The sequence below is a fragment of the Antechinus flavipes genome, chromosome 1 (genome assembly GCF_016432865.1).
Source record: "Antechinus flavipes isolate AdamAnt ecotype Samford, QLD, Australia chromosome 1, AdamAnt_v2, whole genome shotgun sequence".
Taxonomy (NCBI): domain Eukaryota; kingdom Metazoa; phylum Chordata; class Mammalia; order Dasyuromorphia; family Dasyuridae; genus Antechinus; species Antechinus flavipes.
This window is the reverse complement of record NC_067398.1, coordinates 331,243,973-331,264,424: the sequence shown is the minus strand read 5'-3', so window position 1 is coordinate 331,264,424 and position 20,452 is coordinate 331,243,973. Positions and strand designations below refer to the sequence as shown.

Genomic DNA, 20,452 nt, shown 5'->3' with positions numbered 1-20,452 from the left:
AGTACCTGTTTTTAAGGAGCTCACATTTTATTGGGGGAGATAGACAGCACATGTGGGAGTTTTCATCTGCAAGTTCAGATGCAAAGGCCCAGGGATCTTTAGGGTGTAGTGGCAAAGCAGATGGTAATGAATTGTGAAGTCAAGAAACAAATGCATAAGTTTGGGTATAGAATAGCCAGAGGAGACTATAATCTTTCTTGCTTTGCTTGGGGGATTCTTTACCACTTGGTTGTCCTCTGTAATCATGGAATCTGAATCCAGTAAGATAGTTTCTTTTTTCCTCCTATTAAAAATTTCACTTTTTATTAGACTTGAGCCACTATTCTGACCTGTTATATAATTCTTCCCCATCCACTTAGACTGTAGGCCTCTTGAAGGCAGAGATTATTTCTTTGAATTTCTTTATCTAACTATCTAATCCTCTTTTATCTAATCCTAATTTATCTAATCCTGTCTAACACAGGATTCTGCAATAATAACAAATGGCAAAATTAAGTTATATTGAATTGGATTCCTGTTAAGAGACTAAAGTACTGCAGGTGTGGGAAGCAGAAAGCAAAGATCATGAATTTAGAGCTGGAAGGAAGCTTAGAGGCCAGTGAGTCAAATTTCCACATTTTACAGATGAGAAAGAGGAGGCACAGAGAGGTTTGTGTGATGATCTTTGAACCTTTCTGATTCCACACCCAGAATCCTAGACAATCTGTGGTTTGAGGGGAAAGTTTCCTTTCCAATCCTTATATTCCAATAAAATTTGATTAAGGCAATGTTTAACTGAGGCAGCTTTTCTGTTGGATTATTCAGGGGTTATGGAGAATAGGAAAGGGACTATCATAAATTCTGTGGTAGGTAAAAGGTTCTGTTTTCATGCTGGAATAGCACAATAGTGATGGACTGTTGATGAGAATTAGAGAATTGTGTGCAGATGTGTTCCCTGAACCTGGTTGTTTTGTCTCTCAGTTTCTGCTATTTTTTTTTTCTGATACTGAATGCCTGCTGCTTTGGACTGTTAATCTCTAGAGGCAGCTGGATGATCCAGTAGATAAAAGGTCAGTTTTAGAATCAAGAAGACCTGAATTCAAATCCAGTCTCAGAAACTTACAAGCTGTATGATCCTAGTCAAATTATTTAATTTTTGTCTGCCTCAGTTTCCTCACCTGTAAAATAAGAATATTAATGACATCTATCTTTATTATGAGGGTCAAATGAGATATCTGTAAAGAGCTTTGCAAAAAAAAAAGCTTTTGCAAATTATAAATTTATAAATATTATTATTGTTACTATTAATTACCAATAACACATCAAAGTTCTTCTTGGATTGACATTCTGGATTTTGCATTCTATTTCTGCCTCTATTTATAATCATAATATCTGACTTGTCCTTTTTCATAGGACACAGAGAGAGGTCTCAGATAATGTTTTCTTGGCTCCCCCATAACTCACTACCCCACCCCCAACTGTCTGTACCTAGATTAATGGCCTCCTGGGTATGTACCTATGTTTAGATCCCTGGCCTTCACCCAAACCCTTTGGGGATATCTGGCCTTCCCCTGGCTTGGCTTGTTCAGATTTATGATGCTATATGATGAATGCCATGCCGGCGTCTGAGACAGGTCGCCTCTCTGCTTGCAGGATTATGTAGATGGTATAGTAAATCAAGGATCACAGAAAGGGTGGAGCAGAAAGGGGCTTTACTACATAAAGACGAGACTATTAGAACTAAAAGAGACTTTAGGTTACAACATGGAATGTTAGAATGAGAAGGGACCTTGGAACATGAAGAACACTATGAGGTACCTTAGATATCATCTAGTCCAATGATTGAATCTTCATTAAACAGATGATAAACCGAGGGCCAGAAAGGAGGAAGGGATCTTTATAGGACATAAAGCTAATTAATTTCAGAGCTGTACTAGAATCTTGATCCTCCAACTCACACTTCATTGTTCTTGCTGTCTCATCTCTAGTTGGCCTATACCATCGCCTAGAAACTAGATTATCCCTCTGTTGTGGTTGTCCTTCGTTCTTGAAGAGGATCATGACTTTTCCTGGAAGTTATGCCATGAAATGCAAGTGAATTGGATTGAAATGAGGGAGGGCTGGGCAAGGTCACCTGTCTTACTTTCCCTTCCAGAGCCATCTGAGTTCAGTGGTCAGATATAGATCAAGATGATTGGAGATTATCCCTTCATTTGTCCTGTAAATATTTATTAGGTACCTATTTGCATACCCATTCAAGGTATTTTTATTTTGTATACACCTAGTATATGTTTTTTTGGGTACATGTTGTATCCTTTCTTGTTGAATGAAAACTTCTTGAGGAAAAGGACTGTCTCACTTTTATATTTGTGTCCTAGTACCTTGTAAAGTGACCAGTGCATAATAGTCACTTAAATGCTCATCACTTGAGTGAATTAATGTACTAGTATAGTACACATTGAGAGTACAAGAGAACACCTAGTTCTCCTTATCCTTGATATTAACATAGATTAGTTAATGAGACAGTATATCTAAGAGGTAGGTCCCATGCATCCTATGCCCAACTTGCTCAGGGAATACACACACACACACACACACACACACACACACACACACAAATTTTAATAACAATTCACTTTTGTAGGTGACAGAATATAATAAAAAAAATAGGGTTGAATATGTGTTTGGGCCTGTTACACACACACACAAATATATAAAATTTTACATACAAACATATATAGCATATATACACATGTAAACACACATATATGGATATATAGATATACATGTATACACACACACACACACACACACACACACATATAGCTTTATGGCTACCAAGAATAAAGTTTAAAAGAGAGTGTCTAGGATGGTGAGCATCCAGGATGTAATGATGGAACTAATTAAACAGGTTTAACCCAGAGAACAAAAGACTTGTGGGAAGAAGAATATGTTCTTCATGCCAATATTTGAAGAGATGCTAATGGAAGATGGGTTAAACTTGCCCAGGGTCACACAACTAGGAAGTGTTAAGTGCCCAAGGCTAGTCTGAGGCTGGATTCAAACTCAGGTTCTCCTGATTCCAGGCCTGATGCTCTATCTACTGTGCCATCTAACTGTACCACATTTTAAATTTAACTTAGCTTTCAATCTTGAGATTCTATTAAGCAGTTGTGCTACGACTTGAATCCAGCTCTCCCTATCCAGGTTCAGGGCTCTTCCACCTTTCTAGGGTGTCTCTCTGTTTTCTGCTTTCAAACTGTCTCTGTGCCTTTTGGAAGGCACAGACTTCTTGTCAGGTCCTTTTGACATGTACACCTTGGCCATAAGCATACAGTAGCTTATGAAAAAATACTGAGCACAGACTTTCTCATCCCCACCTCAGAATAAAGTAATAACGAGGAGCTACACGACCCCAGCTTTCAGACATATTCTTCAAGCCTGACCTATATCAGATGCCTTGAGGCCAGAATGACAATTAGTCAGAAATCACAATTTCAATTTGCAAAAGGTCATCACTATGAGAGCAAGCTTTAGAGTTCATGTTCTGATCACAAGATAGAAAGGGGGAGGAATGATGGCAGGGGAGGTGATAAAGCAGACTATATCTTGGTGACCCTAATAAACTAGGAGTCTGACAAGAATCAGTTCACCAGGATCTCCATCTCCATGTAGTCATAATATTCTTACTCTCATTGAATAGTGTTCCTACCAGTGTTCTGCACACAGTAGCTGCCAACAAGTATTTGTTATTTTGAATGATCCTTAATAGAGTCTCTTGGTTAAATTTTCTATATGGGAAGGGATAACATATTTGAATAAAATATTCAAAGACATTTGGATTCTAAGAGGCAGCAGACAGTCATGGAAAGGACCCTATTCTGGAAGTTCCTGGATCTAGGTCTGAGTTCTGATTGGGCCATAAAATTTACTATGCCACCTTGGTCAAGTGATGCTAAATACCTTAGTCTCAGTTTTCTCTTTTGTAAAATGAGCTCAAATGAATTAGAGGATCACTATTTTCCCTTATAGTTCTATACTATGTACTATTATTCTCTTTTCCTCCCTTCCTCCTTTCTTTTCTCCCTCCCTCCCTCTCTCTCTGTCTCTGTCTCTCTGTCTCTCTTTATGTCTCTGTCTCTCTCTTTCCTCTTTTTCTCTCTGTCTTTGTCTCTTTCCCTCCCTCTCTCTCCACCCTCCTTTTTTCTCCCTCTTGTCTTTCTCCTTCTCTCCCTCTCTCCTCTCTGTCTCCCTTCTCTATATATGTACATGTATGTTTTTTATTCTCTTCCAGCTCTGACATGCTATGATATCACTTTTCTGACATTATTTATATTGTTCTAACATCCCTTCCAGCTCTTAAATGCTGTGTGTCAGGCTCTCCTCCAGCCCTAACATGTTATGTTCCCATTCTTTGCTTTGGGGAAGTACTGTGTAAAAGGGGACACTGAGCTGTGATTTGTTGTCTTGAGTTTCAATCCTAATTCTTCCACCAATTTAAAGACAAATAATTAAATGTCTGTATGCTTCTTTTTCATCACTTTGTAATGGAATATGATGGTATTTTCCCTGTTTATTTTTCCAAGATGTTGTGAGGGTCCAGTGAGCTTTATTTCTGTGAAGAAATAGTGTATATGGAGAAAGAGAAAAGATATAGATGTATATGGGTATTTATGAGTGTCTGTGTACGTGCATACACTGAGGAGATAGTGCAGCAACACATGTAGGAAATGGTGGGGGGAAGGGATATGAAGGATGTCCTGTCTTCCAGAAGCTCTGTGAAAGGGAAGAATAGGAGATAGATACAAATACCCATTCAATGATGTTCTTTAAGCAGAGATTGGGTGAGCATTTTTCTGATACGTTGTAGAGGGGTTTCAAGTAAGAAAAAAATTAGAAGACCTTTGAAATGCCTTAGAGTTCTCAGATTCTGTGATACTATTAAAAAAACTATAGAGCTCTTATTAGAGAAATATGATAGGAAGTTTCCTAAAAGGGAACATTCATTGAGAATAGCTTTTTGGGGGCAGCTAGATGATGTAGTGGATAGAGCAGTAACCCTGGAGGCAGGAGAATTTGCTTGTGGAGTCATAGACTGTTGAAGTGGGATGGGATATTAGAGTTCACCTGCTTCAACAATTTACTCTGCAGTATTGTGTTTATAGTTGCAGGACTTGAGTTCTGCAACAAAATTCTGACAATTATTTCCTCTTTAGCTTTTGGCAAGTGTTTGTGCCTCAGTTTCCTTATTTGTAAAATCAAGCTGTTGAATTAAGTGATTTTAATAATATTTTCTTCTAGCTCTAATTTCTTTTGTCCTTTACAGGGGACCATTGAGCTTGTGTTTTATGAGCTCCGCTGGTAGGGAATTTACCACTCCCCAGGCAATTCAATTATCCTTTTAGACAGCATTTTTCCTTTTGGACAACATTAGTAACTCTTCTTTTACATCAAGGCTAAATCTGCCTCTTTGCATCTTCCACTATTTGGAGGTAGCAAGGTATCTGAATGGATGAAATAGATTTAAAGTTAAGAAGACCTGGATCCAAATCTAGCCTCAGAAATTTTATTAGCTATGCAGTCCTGAGCAGGCCACTTAACTTCTGTCTGTCTTAGTTTCTTCCACCTTCCAGAGTTAGTGACTATGAAAAGAGATATTTGTAAAGCATTTAGTATGTTGCCTGGCACATACTAGATTTTGGATAAATACTTGTTTCATTACTTCTTCCTTTGTTGCCCTTTACACACGATCAGAAAAAGCCCAATTTTTTATGCAAATGCCTTTTCAAGTTCTTGAAGATAATTATTGTTCTCCCATTAATTTCCTATTTTTCAAGTTAAACATCTTCTGTACCTGCAGCTAATCCTTTTATGACATGACTTCAAGACCCCTCCCCAACTCAGTGACATTCCTCTGGAAGTTCTATGTAAGTCAACATTCTACCAACTATAACACCAGGGATTGGATTGGAATCTAGTACCATAGACTACATGTACCCTAGGCATTTAAAAAAAACAGATCAGTACTGAAAGACTTGGGTGTTTTGGGGTGATCAAATAATCTTAGAGACAACTGAGCAGGAAAAGCTACTTATTCATCACATCTTCAAAAAAAGGAATGATTTCACTTTCTTCCTCTCCTCTATTCTAGAGCTTATCAAGAGACTTTAAGTCTTTCTGTAGAGTGGCAAGTATGAAGCTAGTGTCTTTAATTGGCCTGGTGCAGTGATGATGGTGGAGGAGGAAAGGGAAGTGAACTGTGAACATATGAGAAGCTAGGTATTAGCATTTGATCCTGGGCTTTATTTCTGTTTTATTTCTTTCTTGAATATGTGATCAAATAATGATTCTGAGATCCTGAGGCAACCTTGTAAATTGAAGAGCTCAGAGATATTGGGTCTTTTAGTCATACTTGATTGGATGCAGAGGGAGTTTCAATATTGGAGAGAATGGTCCCTAATGATAGGGGTGGGAGAGAACCTCCACTCTGGGACTAGCATGCAAAAAGACATGGTATTAGAGAAAATTGATTGGATAGTGCAGACTTGAGGTGAAATGTAAAATGCCTTTTCAGCAATCTCACATTTTGATTGAAAGATTTTGACGTTTTCATTATCAATATCTCAGGAGAATAGAGATGTTATTACTCTTTAACATTTTCTGTCAGTGCATATTTGTGAGACTCTTATGTTTAGCATTTCTTTTCATATAGAGAAATAACTGTCTTATGTCTGTTCTATAATATATAGTATTTCTATCCCTCCTTTTGAGGGAGAAACTAGATATGAGCCAAAATGTAATTAACCTCCCCCCTCCCTCCCACACCTCTGAGGTGAAGGTGAAGAGTAAATGTTCATTGGTCTTTGGCTGAGAAGGGGGCCCTTTAGTGGAGACAGAGGGTACTCGGTGCCTTTGGGTCCACCATCTATTATTTGGTGTTATAAAAAATGTGGCACCCATAAATTAATACTGTACTCCAGTTATGGTTTGCTCAAATCAGAGTACCCAGCATCTAACACTAATCTTGTTCTGGACACTATATTAGTACAATCTGAGTTCTCTTCAGCTTTTTTGTCTGACATTACATACAGTTGATTCACATCAAGCTTGTGATTCCTAGGTCTTCTTTTTCCCTCCCCTCCCCACATCAATTGCTTTCCATTTCTCTGAGGAAGGAGAACAAATGACCATCAAGGTAAAACTCCTAATATCAATTCACATTAGACAAATCTAAAATACAATGTTGGTGATTCAGATTCTTGTGAGGAAGGACTTTGATATGAAGAATGGACCAGTAGAGATTACATTAGGAGAGAAAAGATGAGGACTGCTAGAAGGGGACCGTGATTAAGGTTCCACTGGAGTGGATCTCTTCTGTATAAAAATAGGGAGTAAAGGAAATTTTAAAAACAAACACAAGCCAATATAATTTTCTTCAAATAAATCATAACAGAGCTTGTAAAAATGGGCAGGCTTATTTGGGGTTTGAATATGGGAATAGAGATTTCAGGGAAAAGGCACAGAAGTAAAAGTCAAGGCATCTAGGTTCCAGTTATAATTTTGCCATTAACTAAAATACGATTTGGTGGAAGTCATTAGTGCCTCAATATCCTCAGTTTCTTCATAAGTTAAGCAAGGGTATTGAATTGGATTAAATGATCTCTTAGCCCTTCTAGCTTTGACATTTGATGGTCCTGTGATTATAGAATGAATGAATGAATGAGAACTGTAATAAAGGGAAGTAGAAGCTAACTACCTATCAGGGACTTTTTATTTAGGGACAAGAGAAGATTTTATGGGAGGATGGGAGATGGCTAAAGGCTTATAATAGAAATGACTCATGAGATCATTTGAGTGCATTATCAATTCAAGAATAGCATTTTAGGTATAGAGGCCAAGAAATTAGAAGTCTCTGTTATAAAAAGAAAACAATTTGGAGGGTAGTAGGTAAGGCAATTTGCGCAGAGTTCCCCAAATCAAATTCTAGTATATGGGGAACAAGCTTCTAAGAGCCCAAGAAAAAAAGAGGACATAAAACAAAAGAGCTAATAACATCTGCTGAGTTGAAGACAGGGAGGCTACCTGGAATGGTAAGAGAAAGGAAAGCTATTTCTTGGGAAGAAGCAAGAATAAAAAAAAGATGAGCTTTGCATTGTAGTTGGGGAAACTGAAAGAAAAAAAAGGAAAAGAGGAATAATAAGTATACAAGGGAGATCATATCATATTTGAGGCTGAAAGAGACTTTGGATATCATTTTGTTCAGCCCTCTCATGCTACATACTGGGAAAACTGAGGTCCAGGAGGAAATGGACAGTTGCTCAAGGTCACAGAGTTAACAGATCTCATAGCCAGGATTTGAATTTAGTTCTTCTGGCTCCACAGCCCTATTTATTATTTTTTCAACATCATTGCTCCCCTTGGACAGACTTCGATTAATAAAGGTATTTTGGTCTGTAAATTCATTGGTGAGTCAGCTTGGAACACAGAACATACTTTTCCATAAAAACAAATGGAGAGGTTAGGGTCCTGGGCTAAGTCACAAAAACTATTTATAACCCACAGTGTAGATAAAATATCTTTTTTTTTTAAGATAAAATATCTACGTGTGCAATGGAAAGCTGTTAAAAATACTTTCAAAAGTAGCAATTAAACAAAACAGAAGAACAAAATTAAATAAACAATATTTATCTTCAATATTGATACTGTGAGGAAAAAGCAAGCTTAATTAGAAGAGGTGAAGAGGTAAATGTAAACTTTCATGAAGATTCCACAGAGAATTGTTCAGTATTTCCAAGGACTTTAGAGGTTGGTGACTCTAGCTCATTATGTTTTACCCCTGGCTTTATTTTTTAATTTTTATTGATCTCTCTTTTAGATCACTTACATTTATGATTAAATCCCTCCCTACTTCAAGCCATCCTTTGTAAAAGAAAAGCAATTCAGCAAATCTAAGCCACACATTAGTCAACTCAGATGGTACATGCAATGTTCAATAATCAGTCTCCCACCTCTGACAAGATGAAAAAAAAGGTATATTTTCCCACTACTCTTCAGGCCAAAGCTTGATCATCATAATATGCAAAGTTCAGATTTTTTTGTGTGTTTTTTTCCTTTTTTCTTTCAGTTGTTATCATTCTTCCCATGTCTTTGTAGATCTAGAGTAAACTCTAGGTTCTGTGTTTTAGGAGTATGGAAATTCAGAGCATTTAGAACAGCATTTCCAATTCTGGTAATAGGAAACAGGACTAGTAATGACTAGAGACCACTGCAGATTTCCAGATAGAAGTAATATTTAGGTATAGCTAAATATGCCAGATGGGCCACTATATGGGATTAGGCATGGGGAGATCCTGGGTATTTTTTATGTGACTTCCATGTCAGTAATGGCCTGCCTTTGTGACAGCCAACATTAAAAGGAAAGCAGAAAATTGGGGAAAATTTTATAGCATGTGTCTCTGATAAATTGAATCAAATTTATATGAATACAAGTCATTACCTAACTGACAAATGGTCAAAATGTTTGAACAAGCAGTTTCCAGATAAAGAAATCAAAGCTATCTGTAGTTATGTGAAAAATGCTCTGAATCATTATTGATTATGGAAATGCATATTAAAATAAATGTAATGTGCTATCTGGACTTATTAAATTAGCTAAAATGACAAAAAAAGAAAATAATAAATGTTGGAGAGGATGTGTGAAAATTGGGACGCTAGTACACTGTTGGTGGAGTTGTGAACTAATCCAATCATTCTGGAGAGCAATTTAGAACAATACCCAAAGGATTCTAAAACGTGCATACTCTTTGATCCAGCAATACCACAGCAAAGAAGGGAGGAAAAGACATGGAACTATTAATACAAAAATATTTATAGGAGCTCTTTTTGTGGTTGAAAAGAATTGGAAATTGAAGGCATGTCCATCAATTGGGGAATGGCTGAACAAGTTGTGATATATGATTGTGATGGAATATTGTACTAAAAGAAATGATGAGCAGGATGACCAGAAAAACATGAAAATACTTACATGAATTGATGTAAAGTGAAGTGGGCAGAACCAGAACACTGTAAACAGTAATAACAATATTGTGTGGTGATCAACAGTGAATAACCTAGCTATTCTTAGCAATAAAATGATCTAAGACAATTACAAAGGTCTCATGTTGAAAAATGCTATCCACTTCCAAAAAAAGAACTGATGGAATCTGAATGCAGATCAAAGCATAATATTTTCCACTTTTTTCATGTTTTTGTCTGTGGTCTTTTTCACAACATGACTAATATGAAAGTATGTTTTGCATGATTGCACATGTATAACTTGTTTCAAATTGCTTGTCCTCTTAAAGAGAAGGGAAGGGAGAGAAGGAAGGAGGAAGAGAATTCAGAACTCAATTTTTAAAAAATGAATGTTAAAATGTAATTGGAAAAAGTAATATATTATTTATATTAAAACAGATCAAAGTAAAAACTATAGTAGCAGAAGACAAATTTTAATGTGTAAGGAAAATATTCCTAATAGAATTACTTTAACATGAAATGGACTGCTTTGAGAAGTAATTTATATGTCCAGAGAAGACTTATTTATGGGGAGAGATATGTTAGTAAGTTTCAAGTATTTGAAAGGTTTTGTTTTGCTTGTTTTTATTGATGATATATTTTGGTTGGGATTTTTTTTTGGTATCTTTTTTTTCTTTTCCAATGGAGTGGGGGCAAGGAAGGGATAAAAAAAGAAATCATTGTTAATTGGGAAAAAATTTTAAATACAAAATAGAAAAAAAAGTCAGACATGTTTTATTTGGCCTTAAAGGTCAGAACTAGAACTAGTGGGTAGAAATTATAAAACAACAGCAACCTGTAGCATTGATTTAAAGAAAGACCTCTGCAGGGCAACATACAGAAAAGAATGCTAAATTTAGAAAGTAGAGGATTTCAGTTCAAATATAGCCTATGCCACTAATTTTCTATGTAAATAATACCTCGTGGGTGAATAATATCCTCTGTAGATCTCAGTTTTTTCAGCTTTAAAATGGGGATAAAAAAATAGCATCTACCTGTTGTACTTGTAAAGATCAAATGAGATAATATTCAGAAAGTTCTTAGCATAGTGACTGGCAAATAGTAGGTGCTTAATAAATGCTTGTGTCCGTTCCTACAGATCAAGTGAGAGACCTTCTAAATTCCCTTCCAACTATGAGTCTGTAAAATGTTTCTATGATGAAAACATTTTGCAGCTCAAAGATAAGTTTATTTCTTAGTTTTAGGATGCAGATTTTAAACCGTCTCAGACCAAGCTGAGTTCATCTGACCTTTAATATTATTGAGTCAGATTATTCTGTGCAGTGTTCCATGCTCACTCCCTGCTCCTCAGTCAGGTAATTGGCCTGACGGAAAGCAATAGATTTCTTCTCCAGGGTAGTGGCAAATGAAGGAATGATTCAGGAAGAATAACCTTTTTGCTGCTATCTGAAGATATTGTGTGGATACTTGTCATCCTTTTTAAGTAATTTCCCTATTAAAAATACATCATTTGCTTTGGGTTGCCCAGAATGCTTCTATTACTGCTTCCTTTAGATAGCAGAATTTGGAGTTATGGGACTTAATTTTTCCCTTTGTTACGACTTCTTTTCCCTTCCCATGAATGGAGGTTTATGAAAGAAGCTTTAGAGCTAGATTTTTAGAGTAGACTGTTATCTGACTAGAGAAGGAGTTCTTAACTTGAGGTCCATAAACTTATTTTTTTTCATAACTATATTTCAATAGAATTGCTTTCTTTTCAATCCTATGCATTTTATTGTATTCACTTAAAAAATGTTATTCTGAGATGCAGTCTGCAAGCTTCACCAGACTACTAAAGGAGTCTGGGACACACAGAAAGGTTAAGTACTACTGATCTAGTCATACTGCTGACAAGACTTCTGATCCATCCCTGCTCATGAAGTACTTCAAGCTGCTTATGTAAAGGACAGAGTTGGTATTTGAAAAAGAGATTATTGATAAATCTCTCTGGGCATCAGTTTCTACATTTGCAAACTAGAGAGCAGAAGAACAGTAAGTATGGTGAGGTGAACAAAGCTTGACCTCAAGGTTCACATTTAGAAGGTATTGTTAGCACTTGTACTCCTACAGCAGGTAGGGACAACTGGACTTATCCCTTGAAGGCAAAGGTTGTTCCATTTTTTCTTTCATTTTCAGTAACTAACACAATGCCTGACATATAGTATTGACTTAATGCTTTGGTGAGGGGCAGAGCCAAGATGGCATAGTAAAGGTAGGAACTTGCCCAATTTCTCCCCAAACTGCTCCAAATTCCTTTAAATAATAAATCTAAACAAATTTTAGAGCATCAGAACAAAGACTGAGTAGAACACTCTCCAGCTGAAGGAAACTTAGAACCTCAGCAGAAAAAGTCTGTGGAACCAGAGTGGGTACCCAGCATCCAATCCCAGTGTGGGCTTGGCCCCAGTCTTTGGTCTAGCTCCAACCTTGACTCTAGTGTCAACAAGGCAAGACCTCTGAATCAATGACAATGTGGGAGGTTTCTAGAACTCTCAGCCCAGGGACTCTAGGGAAGACTTGGAAGGTCTTGGAAGGTCATCAGAAAGGGGCTATGGCAATGGGGTAGGAGTCTAGTGTGCAGTCCTAGTACAGCCCTGGTCAGTGGAACCCTAGCCTGGGCCAGCATACTAGATCTTACAGCTACAGTAGAGTAGAGACACACCTAAGAGCTCCAGGGCAGAAAAGAGTGGTGGTGGTGGTCAGATTTCTAGAAGAATTTCTGAAAACAGTGGCACAAAATCCCAGGACAGTGCACCCTCCACCCTGGAAACAGTCTTGCTTTAACAAGGAGTTTTAAAAAAGAGTAATAGGAGCAAAAAACAAACAAACAACCAAAAACCCCAAAGTTTCTGAACATTGAAAGCTATGGTGACAAGGAAGATCAAAACACTCTCCGAAGATGATAACAAAGTCAAAGCTCCTGCAATCCAATGCCTCCAAGAAAATATGATTAATTAATGATTTAGGACAGGATATTTCCATAGAAGCCACATCTCATGTGAACTCCTCCCTAAAATAGCCTTTCTCTGTTTTCTCCCCTGTCACTGGACAGAGAATTATTGTGCGACCAAACAAAACCTTATGTCCCCAAATCCAAAGTTTCTTTCCATATTTGCCCAAAAATTTGTCTTAAAGACTTGATTTGAAGGTGTTTTTCATGCCTAGGAGATGCATGACTGGGTAATAAATAATAACTAACATTTATATAGTAATTAATGTGTATCAGTTAGTGTGCTAAATGTTTTATAGCCATCTTATTTGATTTAACCTGAGTAAGACTGACCATACTTTTTGTTGTTGAGTCATTTATCAATTGTGTCCAATTCTTTGTGGCCCCATTTGGCCAACTCATTTTATAGATGAAGAACTATAGTGAAGTGACTTGTCCAGGCTCACACAGCTAGTAAGAAAGTGTTGAAGGCCAGATCTAAATTTGTGAAGATGAGTCTTCTTAATTCCAGACCTGACACTATATCCTGCTCCAAGATCATGCTAGATGATCTCTTAGGTTCTTTTCAGGTCTAATATTCAATATTCTATGCTATACAATTTCTAGCAACCATAACATTCTTCTATGTTTTATGTCTTAAGGTTCCTTCCTACCAGACCTAAAATCCTTAATTTTCCGAGGTTCCTACTATTTTAAATAATCTATGTTCTATATTATTAAGTTCCTTCTCATTTGAACATTCTAAGTTCTGTGGTCCTATCTAGAAGCAACAATGTGTTATTCTAAGGAAATTTCCATATGGTTGGACACTATTATTATTCCAAGAATTCAAGTTCCCCACACCATCCTCTCTCTCCAAACCAATGATACATGTGAATTGCTTTCTTTCACTGGCCTTTTGCCAAGTTGGACCCATCCCAGCACCCACCAGCAAGTAGCCAACCTGCCACTTAGAAACAGAGTAATCCTGGGATGGCTTGTGAGAGGCTCTGTTGCTTCTATATCTGAGGATGAAAGTACCTACAAAGAAATGGTTAGGGTACCATTACTTCCTATGGTACCTGAGAGTTGACCTAGCCATTCTGGGGGCTGAATTCCTCCTGAGTCTTGGATCTATCTTTGCCTTTAGACATAAATAACATGGGATCCTGGGTGGAAGTAGTTGATCTGTTGCTAAAGAGTCAGAATGAAGTGAAATGTATTTAATGTTAGAGAGTTCTTTTCTGGATGTGGAGTCAAATAAATAACTTGGAGATGCTGCAGAATTAAAGGCCTCAAAAGGTTTGAGACCTTTATTAGAACAATATCCAATACAGTGATGCTGCAAATCTAGAGATCTCTCTTACTTTTGACCATCATTACCTTGAATTACTTGACATCGTCTTATGTATACTCTTTTGCTAATACCTCTAATCCTGCTGACCACAGCCACCTGCTTTTTCCCAGTCCTTTGATAGTGACATTAACTCTGAGAAACTTGGCTGTCTGGCTCTGCTACTTCCTGAAATCTCACATCTGTCTCATTATATCCCAGGTTCTCACCTGGGACAAAGGAGAGGTTTTCTTTACCCCATCACTGTGAAATAGAGGATTTCTTCCTAAAGATTTAGACATTGTGAACCTAGTTCTTTTAGGCTTTAGAAAACAATGCTCTCTTGTAATGTATAACTCCTGCATTTATTTGATGGTGTTCCTATAGGCACAACTGCAGGATCTCAGTTCTATACTTACATAGGGTTGGTGGGAAGATGGATGATACATGATGACCATCTTAGAGTCAGAACATATGGGATTGATTTTGTTCTTTCCATTTACTTAGTAAGATTTATTACTTTATGTTCATCTCCCTAAGCTTCTGCAAATGGGGATGTTGTATTATTTGTATGATCTATTTCATAAAGAAATTGTGAAGATAAGGTGAATAAATTTAGTGAATTAAAGCACTTAATAAAAAAGCATTATTTTTTGAGAAGGAGCATGGCATAACAGAGGAGAATCTAAGATCAGACCTAAATTCAAGCCCTGCCTCTGATATTGTCCATGTGATCCAGAGGTAATTGTTTAATCTTTTAGTTCATGAAGAAATGTTCTAAGTCTAAAAGTTGCATAATAAGTGCCAATTTTCATAGTGGAGGTAGTTTCTCTACTGGAAATTCCTTGCATGGATGAAATCACCAATCTGGTCTTTCTTCTTTCTCCATCCCCCATTCCCATTAGGAGTGTACTATGTTCTAAGCACTGGGGATATAAATACAAAAGAACAAAAGAAAGATAGCCTTCCATTCCTATAGGAACACAACATGTATAGGAAAGGGATGATCAGGGAAGAGAGATTTGGCCTGTGAAATTGCAGAGATCATGAGTAGAGCCATAAGGGAACATGACCTTTCAAGAAATGATTATTATTACAAATATTAGTTTGAACATGATTCCCAGATCAAGAAGTGAAAAGGAGGATGAAGATATTGTTACATGCTTGGTGGCAAGTCAGATGGCAAGAAGATAGCTGAAGTGGATGTCTTCACGGGATATGAAGAATGATCCATTGGTTTGGGACTGTCTAGGTTTGGTAAACAATGCAAGTTTGTCCTTATTCACCAACCAGGACAACTTACCACCAGAGGGGAGTTCTAACAGTGAGTGGGTTAAGTCTCTCAGGGCACTTAATGAGATAATTAGAGTAAAAGTCTTTATTACAGTTAAACTGAAGCCTGGTCTAGTAAATAGAAAGATTTCCTGAACCATTATTCCAAACTTATGGACCATGGTTTTCATTTATTTTAGACATGATTTAGAACTTAGTTTTGAATTTCCTAGAATAGTGCTTCTTCACCTTGGTTACTTCCTATTCTGTCTTCTCTATCATTCCTCTCTCATCTTTTACCACACACACTTTCTACCTCTTTCATTGAGAGCAGTAGACAAATCAATATTATATTTGCTTCTGGAAAGGCATGCAAAGTCAAGCAACTGCCCTATTGTTTCATTCGTAATTCCTTTGACATTCCAGACAAAAATTTACTTTACTATCCATCATTCACCTTGGTCTTGTTTACCTCATTAGAATATAAGCTCCTTTTCTCTTCCAAAGGCCCCAAACAAAGATTATTTACTCTAACCTGAGCAATGTCCACAACAATTGTCTTGACATCGATTTCTCTAAAATGGAGTACATTTCCTTAGTCTTTGGCTTGCTTATACCAGAGAATTTAGTGGCACTTTCAACCTTGGAAAAAACCTCTTCAGAACTCCAACTGCCCTTTCTTTATGACCTGTCTGGTTTGGAATATATCAAATCTAAAGGTCAAGGTTTACTGTCAATACTTCCTCTCACTTGCATACTGATGGAGAGATAGAATCACATATTTGAAGCTGTTGGAGAAAGAGTTGTGTATGAAGAATTAATAGCTTTAGGTTCTAGTTTCAATTCAACTACCAGTAAGCTGAGTGGCTATGAGGAACTTATTCTCTTCTCTGAGTCTCCATTTTCTCATCATTAAAATTAGGGAGTCAAACTAGATAATATGTAAGGTTTCCTAGTTCTGACATTTTATTTTCTAAAGTCCCTGACATTCTAACCACATATGATTCTATTCTTTGGAGACTAATAATTCATATGCATATAGACCTTTAAGATCTACCAGGCATTTTTGTACACTAAAACAGAAAGATAGGCAGTGAAGGCATTATAAGCCCCAAATTAACAGATGGGGGAACTGAAATGTAGAGAGGTTGAATGATTTTCCCATGGTCAACAGATAAGTTATAGCTGCACCCCTGAATCAAACCCAGGTCTTCCAATGCCAAGTTAGGTACTATTTCTACTATATTAAACTGCCTATTTTCAATAAGAAGTTGAATTATATTCTTTTTCACTGCTACATTCATAACAATGCTTGTTACCCTTTATGAAACACAATTCTCTGTTTTTCAGTTAAAAGTGACCTATAAGATCTGATAGATGAAATTTAAAAAAAAAACAACCCACCAGGAAACCCTATAAATGTATACTTAATAGTTCTTGACTGTCCAACTAGTTAAGAGAAGAGATGTCCACTTCTATGGATTTTCCCTCAAAACTCAGACTTTAAATTCTGTGGTCTTTATATGTATAGATATAATGGTATAGTGGAAAGAACCTTGGACTTAGAACCATCAAATCTGCCTCAGTCTTTAACTAATTGAGTGACTCTAGTCAATATGGTTAGCATGATGTAGTGGGGAAAATGCTAAACATTAGAGTTAGACAACCTGAGCTAAAATCCCACATTTTCCTTTCCTTGTATGCTTCTAGGCAAATTATCTAATTTCTCTGGACCTTAATTTCCCTATCTGTAAAATGAATACTAATAATGCCTATAGACATATTTCATAGGGTTATTATAAGGATCAAATATGATAGTATGTTTACAAAATGTTGTATACTTTAAAGCATTATGTAAGTATCATCCAAAAATCAAAAAGCAGCAAAGTGGATAGAGTGCTAGACCTGGAATCAGAAGGATCTGAGTTCAAATCCAGCTCCAGACACTCACTAGCTGTGTAACCATAGGCAAGTCATTTAATTCTGATTGCCTCAGTTTCCTCAACTGTAAAATTAGCAAGAAGAGGAAATATCAAACTTCTCTTTTTCCTGAGTTGAAATCTGGCTTCAGGCACTTATTAGCTCTATGACCCTGGGCAGTCACTTAACCCAGTTTATCTCAGTTTCCTAGCTGTAAAGTTAGCAAGAAGAAGAAATATATTTGTCAAGAAAACCATCAAAAGGTGGTCACAAAAAGTCAATACTGCTGAAAATGACTGAAGAACATCAAACATAAACTGAATGTTACTGAATCATTCCCTACTCCACTTCATAGAGTCTAAAAAGTCTGTATAAGTTTGTATCCCTGGCCCATGTTTTCACAGCTCTTCTGCAAAAGTGATGAGGAGTTTGGAGTCCCCATATCAGATTCAAGTATCCATCTCAAGCTGTTACAGTACCTGATTGATTGGAACAGCTATGCCCACAAAGACCATTTCTGAGAAATCTTCATCAATCTGCAAAAAGCTGGTCCTTGCCCAAACCAGGGAGAATACTGAGAAAGAGGGTTGTTTCAGGTCCCCGAGGTCAGGATTGTTTCTCTCATACTAAGCACAGAAAGTTCTGATGAAGAGGAGGTCAAGACTTCAACCTCCAAGCCTAGAATGTCTCCTGCCTCACAGCTCCAACCCAGCTGACTTTCACTGCTGAGACTCAAATCTGGCCAGAGGCTATGGCCCTGGCCTTGGGCATGATATAGAGGGTTTGGGGTTGGATAGATATGATTCCCTCCATTGAAAAGGTCAAGACCTAGCAAGGTCCAATTAATCCTGGATAGTTCTGCTCTGTGGGACAGAGCTGACCTGAATAAAGGTCTGCTTATTTTTTTGTTAAAGCAACAATTCCTCTGGAGCTGTCCTTAGTCCTGAAACTGCACCCTGCTTGAGACCATTCTGACTGCAGATTACCTGACTGCCCTTTTGCCTTGGTCCTATGTTATTGACTTTAACCCTCTGATTCCAGCTGACTGATTAAGGCTGTTATCTGAACTACAACATCCATACCACTCTTTGTGACCGTGCTCTGTGCTATGTGCTATACAGAAGGCCAGCAGGGATAGGCTTGATATTCTCTAGGATACCTGGAGGTAAACCCATTAACTGGATTTTATCTAATCAAACTCAGTCTTATTTAAGGATAAGTTATGGGGGGGAGGATCCTCTCCCCAACTAATTCAGACACTATCCTTTATTTTCTCAGATCTTAGAAAGTCCCTTATTTCTACCTCTGTTACTTGTTCTATTTGTATATGTATTTATAGTTGCATGTCTTATTTTCCTACATGACAGGATACCCATGATCAAGGATAATAACTAGTATTTAAGCTTAAACAAAACACTTAGGTTCACAAAATGCTTTACAGATGTTATTTTATTTTATCTTCACGACAACCTTTTAAAGCCAATATTTTAGTATCATAATTTTATGATGAGAAAACTTAGACTGCTTAAATGACTTGACCAGGGAATTATTCATCTTTTGGAATCCCCAACATCAAGTACTGTATTGTACCCAGTAGTTACTTAATAAACATTTGAATTACTGAAGTAAGTTTAGTCTATTTTGAGGGAAGAGGGATATTCCTTTTTACTCATTCACTTTTATAAGATCTCCAAGGATCTCAGTTATTATTATTGGAGAAGGCAGAACCAGACTGCTGATATTAGCCTATTCAGCTATTGATAAACAGATTTCACTGGAAAAGTTGGTTACTAGACTCTGACCTCAATGACCTGGGGAGGTAAGCTATCTGCAATCCAAGAAATAAAGAAACGGGGTTTAAGCTGTGGCAAAAGACAAAGGATATGATTTTGTCATGGGGGCTGCCTACCAAATATGTAGTCAAAAGATTTGAGTTTTAATCCCAGGACTAGCACTTCCTAGTTGAATAGTCTTATCATTTAATTTCTCTAAGCTTCAGGTTCCTCATCTGTAAAAATAGAGGTGACACTTTTATACTACCAACTTCACATATTTATGAAGATCAAATGAGATATAGGATGCAAAATGTCATATAACCTTTAAAGTGACATATAAATATAAATGCTAGATTTCTCCCTCCCTTCTCTTTTTTCTCTTCTTCTTTTTCTACTTCAACCCCCTTTCCTTCCTCTCTTCTCTTTTTAGCTTTTCTTCACTTACTTCCCCTCATCCTCTTCTCTTCTATTCCCTGACTCCTCTCTTCCCCTCTCTTCCTGTTTTCCTTTTCTTCTCCTTCACCCTTTTTCCTCCCCTCTTCCTCACCTCCTTTTGCTCTTCTCTTCCTTTCCCCTTCTCCTACTTCTTCCCATATTCTTGAATGCATACATCTCATATGTTTTATTTCTCTCTCCCTGACCCAAATACTTTCTTTGGATAAAACCTTACTGTGGTCTCTAGCTGCTTTATATTTTCTCTCTGTGGATGTTTGTAGATGTATATATGTAGTTATGTATATATGATATATGTGTGTGTGTGTGTGTGTGTGTGTGTGTGTGTGTATTCCTTTAAAGTGAACTCATTTTAGAGATGAGGAAGGGCAATATTAGTGTGATCTATATTTATATCAATAAATCCTTTTCTGATTCCAAAGCTATGTCTAAATAAGCTCTGATGGAAGCTTAATAATCTGGTCATGCATTTAAGTGCAACCAGAAATTTAGATATTGGAGATAGTTATGGAGTGATAAAAACACTTTGAACAGATAGTCAGAATTAAGTTCTAGTCTTAAATCTTTATATGAACCAGTTGTGCTATCTCTCTTTGGGCACCAATTGCCTTGTCTGTAAAATGAGGGATGTGAATAAGATGATCATTGAAGCCCCTTTTATCTGACATTCTATGCCTGAAACCAGAGTTAGTAAGCTTTAGAAACAAGAAACAGATCACTGATGGCATTTTTCATTCG

General features: G+C 37.0%; 1 protein-coding gene across 2 annotated transcripts in view; it reads right to left on the bottom strand.

Moving 5' to 3' along the window:
• CACNG3 (calcium voltage-gated channel auxiliary subunit gamma 3) overlaps positions 1–20,452 on the bottom strand; it is a 120,143-nt gene that overhangs the window by 82,660 nt on the left and 17,031 nt on the right. The gene's annotated exons all lie outside the window — the stretch shown is intronic.